The following is an 8,635-nucleotide window of genomic DNA, read 5'->3' as shown; positions in this document are numbered from 1 at the left end:
AAAGAACTTTTATCTCACGTTAACGTGGCACCCTTAGAAAACAATAAATGTTTATCAGTGTGATTGATTGATTTGGAGTTTTCTGGCATCCAGACATCGAAGGTCATTGAAGCCGATATCACTTGTTATAACTAAAGAATAGAGGAAATTAAATTCAAAACCATAAAAGGGAAGATATGCTTATGAAATTTAAATAGATTTCAGGAGACCTGCTCCTGAAATAATTCAAAAAATATTGCTAACATAGGGAGACCTGCTCCTGAAATAAATCTTAAAATACTGCTAACATAGGGAGACCCTGCTCCTGAAATAAATCTTAAAATACTGCTAACATAGGGAGACCTGCTCCTGAAATGATTTTAAAAATACTGCTAACATAGGGAGACCTGCTCCTAAAATAAATCTAAAAATACTGCTAACATAGAGAGACCTGCTCCTGAAATAAATCTAAAAATACTGCTAACATAGAGAGACCTGTTCCTGAAATAAATCTAAAAATACTGCTAACATAGGGAGACCTGCTCCTAAAATAAATCTAAAAATACTGCTAACATAGGGAGACCTGCTCCTAAAATAAATCTAAAAATACTGCTAACCTAGGGGAGACCTGCTCCTGAAATAAATCTTAAAATACTGCTAACCTAGGGGAGACCTGCTCCTGAAATAAATCTAAAAATACTGCTAACATAGGGAGACCTGCTCCTGAAATAAATCTTAAAATACTGTTAACATAGGGAAACCTGCTCCTGAAATAAATCTTAAAATACTGCTAACATAGGGAGACCTGCTCCTGAAATAAATCTAAAAATACTGCTAGGAGACCTGCTCCTGAAATAAATCTAAAAATACTGCTAACATAGGGAGACCTGCTCCTGAAATAAATCTAAAAATACTGCTAACATAGGGAGACCTGCTCCTGAAATAAATCTAAAAATACTGCTAACATAGGGAGACCTGCTCCTGAAATAAATCTTAAAATACTGCTAACATACATAGGGAGACCTGCTCCTGAAATAAATCTAAAAATACTGCTAGGAGACCTGCTCCTGAAATAAATCTAAAAATACTGCTAACATAGGGGAGACCTGCTCCTGAAATAAATCTAAAAATACTGCTAACATAGTATATGCAAAATGATTCTTTAGGTTATTAATTTCAAGGTAAACTGCCGTAGAATAAAAGAATAGAACTTAAATGTGAGTGATTGCAGAGCGATTTGATATTGAGAGTTCTATAGTTCATTACAGTTGTCTTGGAGTTTATTGTTGGTGTCACCTTTGACACCTTGCTGTAAGGTATATCAACTTGGTGTATGTTATTACTGGATTGAATGAGTAAAAAGTCAACTTCATTCTTCTTTTCACTCAAAAATTTCGTAACATCAAAGTTATTACGTAATTCTAGTTGCAGTGAAAATCATTATAGCCCCTAGATAGCTTCTATCTTTAGCCCCTAGATAGCTTCTACCTTTAGCTCCTAGATAGCTTCTACCTTTAGCCCCTAGATGGCTTCTACCTTTAGCCCCTAGATAGCTTCTACCTTTAGCCCCTAGATGGCTTCTACCTTTAGCCCCTAGATGGCTTCTACCTTTAGCCCCTAGATGGCTTCTACCTTTAGCTCCTAGATAGCTTCTACCTTTAGCTCCTAGATAGCTTCTACCTTTAGCTCCTAGATAGCTTCTACCTTTAGCTCCTAGATAGCTTTTACCTTTAGCTCCTGGATGGCTTCTACCTTTAGCCCCTGGATGGCTTCTACCTTTAGCCCCTGGATGGCTTCTACCTTTAGCTCCTAGATGGCTTCTACCTTTAGCCCCTAGATGGCTTCTACCTTTAGCCCCTAGATAGCTCTACCTTTAGCTCCTAGATGGCTTCTACCTTTAGCTCCTAGATGGCTTCTACCTTTAGCCCCTAGATGGCTTCTACCTTTAGCTCCTAGATGGCTTCTACCTTTAGCTCCTAGATGGCTTCTACCTTTAGCCCCTAGATGGCTTCTACCTTTAGCCCCTAGATAGCTTCTACCTTTAGCTCCTAGATGGCTTCTACCTTTAGCCCCTAGATGGCTTCTACCTTTAGCCCCTAGATAGCTTCTACCTTTAGCTCCTAGATGGCTTCTACCTTTAGCCCCTAGATAGCTTCTACCTTTAGCTCCTAGATAGCTTCTACCTTTAGCCCCTAGATAGCTTCTACCTTTAGCTCCTAGATAGCTTCTACCTTTAGCCCCTAGATGGCTTCTACCTTTAGCTCCTAATAGCTTCTACCTTTAGCTCCTAGATAGCTTCTACCTTTAGCTCCTAGATAGCTTCTACCTTTAGCTCCTAATAGCTTCTACCTTTAGCTCCTATATAGCTTCTACCTTTAGCCCCTAGATAGCTTCTACCTTTAGCTCCTAGATAGCTTCTACCTTTAGCTCCTAGATAGCTTCTACCTTTAGCCCCTAGATGGCTTCTACCTTTAGCCCCTAGATAGCTTCTACCTTTAGCCCCTAGATAGCTTCTACCTTTAGCCCCTAGAAAGCTTCTACCTTTAGACCCTAGATAGCTTCTACTTTTAGCCCCTAGATAGCTTCTACCTTCAGCCCCTAAAAAGCTTCTACCTTTAGACCCTAGATAGCTTCTACCTTTAGCCCCTAGATAGCTTCTACCTTCAGCCCCTAGATAGCTTCTACCTTAAGACCCTAGATAGCTTCTACCTTTAGCCCCTAGATAGCTTCTACCTTTAGCCCTTAGATAGCTTCTACCTTTAGCCCCTAGATAGCTTCTACCTTTAGACCCTAGAGAGCCTCTACCTTTAGACCCTAGATAGCTTCTACCTTTAGCCCCTAGATAGCTTCTACCTTTAGACCCTAGAGAGCCTCTACCTTTAGACCCTAGATAGCTTCTACCTTTAGCCCCTAGATAGCTTCTACCTTCAGCCCCTAAAAAGCTTCTACCTTTAGACCCTAGATAGCTTCTACCTTTAGCCCCTAGATAGCTACTACCTTTAGCCTCTAGATAGCTTCTACCTTTAGCCCCTAGATAGCTTCTACCTTTAGCCCCTAGATAGCTTCTACCTTTAGCCCCTAGATAGTTTCTACCTTTAGCCCCTAGATAGCTTCTACCTTTAGCCCCTGGATAGCTTCTACCTTTAGCCCCTAGATAGCTTCTATCTTTAGCCCCTAGATAGCTTCTACCTTTGCCAGTCTACAATAAATTTTCAATGGTCTGGGAACCTAAGCAAGATAAACATCATTGATATCTATTAAAATCAAAAACACATTTATATATTTATCAGCATATATCTATTGGGAATTATTCAAATATCACTCATGAATGACAGAGGAAAGAGTCAGTGACAATGCCTTAGCTAGAAGGATAATGCCCTATAGACTGACCTAATATCTATATGATTAGCGGCCCTCTCCACTCAAGCTAGGACCAAGGAGGACCGGGCAATGGCTGCTGATAACTCATCAGGTAGACATGCAACCTCCCCAAACCACCCCATCCAATTCTTTTCTACTTAAGGGGTTAACTACTGCGTTATAATTGTTCATTGGCTACTTTCCTATTGGTAAAGGAAAAAGAGACTCTTTAGCTATGGTAAGCAGCTCTTCTAGGAGAAGGACACTCCAAAATCAAACCATTGTTCTCTAGTCTTGGGTAGTGCTATAGCCTCTGTACCATGGTCTTCCACTGTCTTGGGTTAGAGTTCTCTTGCTTGAGGGTACACTATTATATCTTATTTCTCTTCCTCTTGTTTTTGTTCAAGTTTTTATAGTTTATATATGAAATATTTATTTTCATGTAACAACTGTTCTTAAAATATTTAATTTTATTGTTAATTACTTCTCTTGTAGTTTATTTCCTTATTTCCTTTCCTCACTGAGCTATTTTCCCTGTTGGATTTCTTGTGCTTATAGCATCCCGCTTTTCCTATTAGGGTTGTAGCTTAGCAAGTGATAATAATAATAGCTCACACGGATGGTGAGGATGAAGACACTACAAAAAACTATCCATCTTGAGCAAGACTCGAACCCCAGTTCGACGATCGCCAGTCAAGGGGACGTTTTCAATACGTTCAAATTTAGTTGCCTTTGTAAGCTTCAGTCTCTGCTTTGTAAACAGCCAAAAAACTATAATATATCTATTGAAAAAAATAACCTTTTATATATAACACAGGAAATTATGTGCAAATAATTGCCTATGTTCGTTACATACATTTTTTTTTTTAATTCGACCGTTTTTCATAAATGAATAAATTCCATTTATGATATCTGAATATGCAAAACTAATTAATTGAACTACGAATATAAAAAAAGCATTTTTCTTTCTACAGTCCAATGGACGCAGTTGTTAGTTCCCTTCCAATTTGTCTTGCCTGTTAGGTCGGAAGAGAGAGAGAGAGAGAAAGAGAGAGAGAGAGAGAGAGAGAGAGAGAGAGAGAGAGAGAGAGAGAGAGAGAGAGAGAGAGAGAGAGAGAAGAGATATTCCTATGGTGGACTAAAAATGGCTACAATTGTTGTTGTATTGTAAGCTATTTATTTTACACAATACTCAACGTATATTTATGTGAGAGAGAGAGAGAGAGAGAGAGAGAGAGAGAGAGAGAGAGAGAGAGAGAGAGAGAGAGAGAGAGAGAGAGATATTCCTATGGTGGACTAGAAATGGCTACAATTGTTGTTGTATTGTAAGCTATTTATATTACACAATACACAACGTATATTTAATTGAGAAGAGAGAGAGAGAGAGAGAGGAGAGAGAGAGAGAGAGAGAGAGAGAGAGAGAGAGAGAGAGAGAGAGAGATTCCTGTAGTGGTCTAGAAACGGCTGCATTTCTTGTTGTTGTTGTATTGTAAGCTATATATTTTACACAATACTCAACGTATATTTAATTGAGAGAGAGAGAGAGAGAGAGAGAGAGAGAGAGAGAGAGAGAGAGAGAGAGAGAGAGAGAGAGAGAGAATTACACTTCGTAAGTTGAAATAAGTGTACTTTTATACAAAATTCCGAATTAAAATAAGAAACATTTCAGTACTTAAACCAGCAAATCATATATGGCCTTACAAGAAATAGTGTACATGGATTTCTCTAAAAGTTAAGGAGTGTCTTCGTTTATTATAGTTTTTTTTTTTTTTTTTTTTTTTTTCTTTTTTTTTTTTTTAAACAAGAACATCAATTTCCACCGTGTTCATATAACATAAATTTCCCGTAATGTAATTTTATAATGTGTTTTAGCCAGACTTCAGTTACTGGAATTAATGGTATGAAAATATGGCTTTAAGGATTTAAAGGCCGCTCATGAATGGCAAGAGGCAAGGGAAAGTGATATTGACCTTGCAAGCGGGACTATGCCCGAGAGACTGACCATTTATATATATGATCAGCGCCAAAACTCCCTCTCCACCCAAGCTAGGACCAGGGAGGGACAGGCAACGGCTGCTGATGACTCAGCAGGCAGACCTATATGCTCCCCCAAACCCGTCATCCTAAGCTCACAAGGATGGTGAGGTTGCAGCGACCAAAGGAATTATTATTATTACTATTATTATTACAAGATAAGCTACAACCCCCGTTGGAAAAGCAAAATGCTATAAGCACAAGGGCTCCAACAGGAGAAAATAGCCCAGTGAGTAAAGGAAACAAGGAAATAAACAACTGCAAGGAAAGGAATTAACAATCAAAATAAAATATACTAAGAACAACGAGTTCAAGCGGGACTCGAACCCCAGTCTAGCAATCACCAACCAAGGACGTTACCGATGTTAAGTAATTTCCCTTTTGTATTTATGGAAGAAGAAAATATGAAAAATCTGGACAGAATACAAGCAGACATCGCACTTCGAAAATAGCCAAATTTAGCCTCGAAGTCTGTTGAATCACGACTGGCAAAGGATGGTGAATATTTCATGAGGTTTGTCACCTGATGTGACAAATCCGGAGAGGAGGTCATGCACGAAGCTTTCATCATGAGAGAGAGGGGGGGGGGAGGGGGGTGGAAAGTCACTCAGATATGTCAACATTCTTAATGATGAAATTCCCTTGAAGTTTTTGATCGAATTTCCCTTTTCTCTACGAAGAGAGAGAGAGAGAGAGAGAGAGAGAGAGAGAGAGAGAGAGAGAAGAGAGAGAGAGAGAGAGAGAGAGAGAGAGAGAACTTTTGCAGACCCTTCTCTCTGACTTTAGTCTCTATTGGAGAGAGAGAGAGAGAGAGAGAGAGAGAGAGAGAGAGAGAGAGAGAGAGAGAGAGAGAGAGAGAGAGAGAGAGAATTTTTGCAAATCATTCTCTCTGACTTCTGTCTCTATCGGGGCATGAATTCTTAAGTATTAAGTTTGCTAGACAACGACAGGTAAATAACGAGAGAGAGAGAGAGAGAGAGAGAGAGAGAGAGAGAGAGAGAGAGAGAGAGAGAGAGAGAGAGAGAGCAACGAACTTTCTCTGACCTTTGTCTATCTCTCTCGAAGCGTGAACATGAAGGACAGTCAGGTATTTTCTAAGGCAAATTCATAATTGCCTAAACTTTCTTCCAGACGTGACGAAAAGAAGAACTGGGATGATTCCAACTCCATTTCCAACAAGTTACTGAATGTTGGGACCTTGGTTTATTACCACATATTTTCATCTGAATTGTTTCTTGGTGCATGAAAGTGTTTTGTATACATACATACATACATTCATACATACATACATACAGACACACACACACACATATATATATATATATATATATATATATATATATATATATATATATATATATATATTCAAATAAGCCATATATATTTTTGATACATTAATGTCTGGATTCTCTTAACGACCTCGGGATCAGAGCCCCAGGCGAAATCACACAAAGACAAGAGCTTGGCTCCGGCCGGGAATCGAACCCTGGTCGGCAAGCTTGTATAGACAGTGACTAAGCCAAGTGGCTTAGTCACTGTCTATACAAGCTTGCCGACCAGGGTTCGATTCCCGGCCGGAGCCAAGCTCTTGTCTTTGTGTGATTTTGCCTGGGGCTCTGATCCCGAGGTCGTTAAGAGAATCCAGACATTAATGTATCAAAAATATATATGGCTTATTTGAATATGAAAAACACGTAAAAATGTGCAAAATTTATCATATATATATATATATATATGTAATATATATATACATGTAATATATATATATATATATATATATATATATATATATATATATATATATATATATATATATATATATATATATATATATAAATATATATATATATATATATATATATATATATATATATATATATATATATAATATATATACATATATATAATATATATACACACACATATATATATATATATATATATATATATATATATATATATATATCCCATATATAATAAAAGAACAAGTGTTTGTTTATATATATATATATATATATATATATATATATATATATATATATATATATATATATATCTTCTCTGTCACGCTGAGTGGCATTGCCAAACATATGACTACTCGGTCTTTTCCCGTCCTTCGGGTATGGGGAGAAGGAGCAGTCATAGCCCGGAGAGAAGGGGGGTACCATGAGAGGTACACCCAGAAACCACAATCTCCCACATATTGCCGAAACTGCCGTGTTGTAGTTAGGAGGGGGAAGGGGGGCGTAATTTGAAAGTATAAAGTATACACATCAAGTTAAACTGAAACTAACATCAAACATTTTATTAGGTTAGATTTTGCTATCGAAGTAATTCACAAAGATACATACTAATAAGACATTACATAAAATTAATCCACAATAGACAAAGAAACCGTTCACATACGCAGGTTGTGGTGGCCAATGTGGTAACGTCCCTGACTGGAGAACGCCCGACTGGGGTTCAAGTCCCGCTCAAACTCTCAAGTTCCGTTGGTCGCTGCAACCTCATCATCCTAGTGAGCTAAGGATGGGGGATTGGCAGAGGCTATAGGTCTATCTGCTTAGACATCAGTAGCCATTACCTGACCCTCCTTGGTCCTAGCTTGGGTAGAGAGGAGGCTTGGGCGCTGATCATATGTATATGCTAAAGTCAGTTTGGAAAATTGGTCATTTTACAAAATGCCCGGCCATTATGCAAAAAGATCAAATTCGTGGTCACTTTGCAAAAGGACCTAAATATCTAGACATTTTGCAAAAGGCCAAGATTTTGGCCCATTAACAAAATCATCAATATCATCAATACAAAATATCCAATCAGCAAGTAGCTCACCTAAGCTCACCTAACCTAACCTAACCTAACCTACTTGCTGACTGGATATTTTGTAACCTTACCAACTATGAAACTGATGATTTTGTAAGATATTTAGGTCAAGCTGCACAGTGACCACGAATTTGGTCTTTTTGCATAATGGCTGGGCATTTTGTATAATGACCAATTTTCCTAATGACCGTAATATATATATGGTCAGTCGTCTCTAGGGCAATGTCACTGTCCCTCGCCTCTGCCATTCATGAGCGGCCTCCATTTCCTAGCCCTCCTTGGTTCTAACTTGGGTATAGAGGGGGCTTGGGCGCTGATCATATGTATATATGGTCTGTCTGCTCGGTAGGGCGATGTCACTGTCCCTTGCCTCTGCCATTCATGAGCGGCTCCATTTCCTAGCCTTCCTTGATTCTAACTTGGGTATAGAGGGGGCTTG

This window comes from Palaemon carinicauda, chromosome 31, assembly GCF_036898095.1.
Source record: "Palaemon carinicauda isolate YSFRI2023 chromosome 31, ASM3689809v2, whole genome shotgun sequence".
Taxonomy (NCBI): Eukaryota; Metazoa; Arthropoda; class Malacostraca; order Decapoda; family Palaemonidae; genus Palaemon; species Palaemon carinicauda.
The sequence above is the reverse complement of the archived record's forward strand: the minus strand, read 5'-3'. Positions refer to the sequence as shown.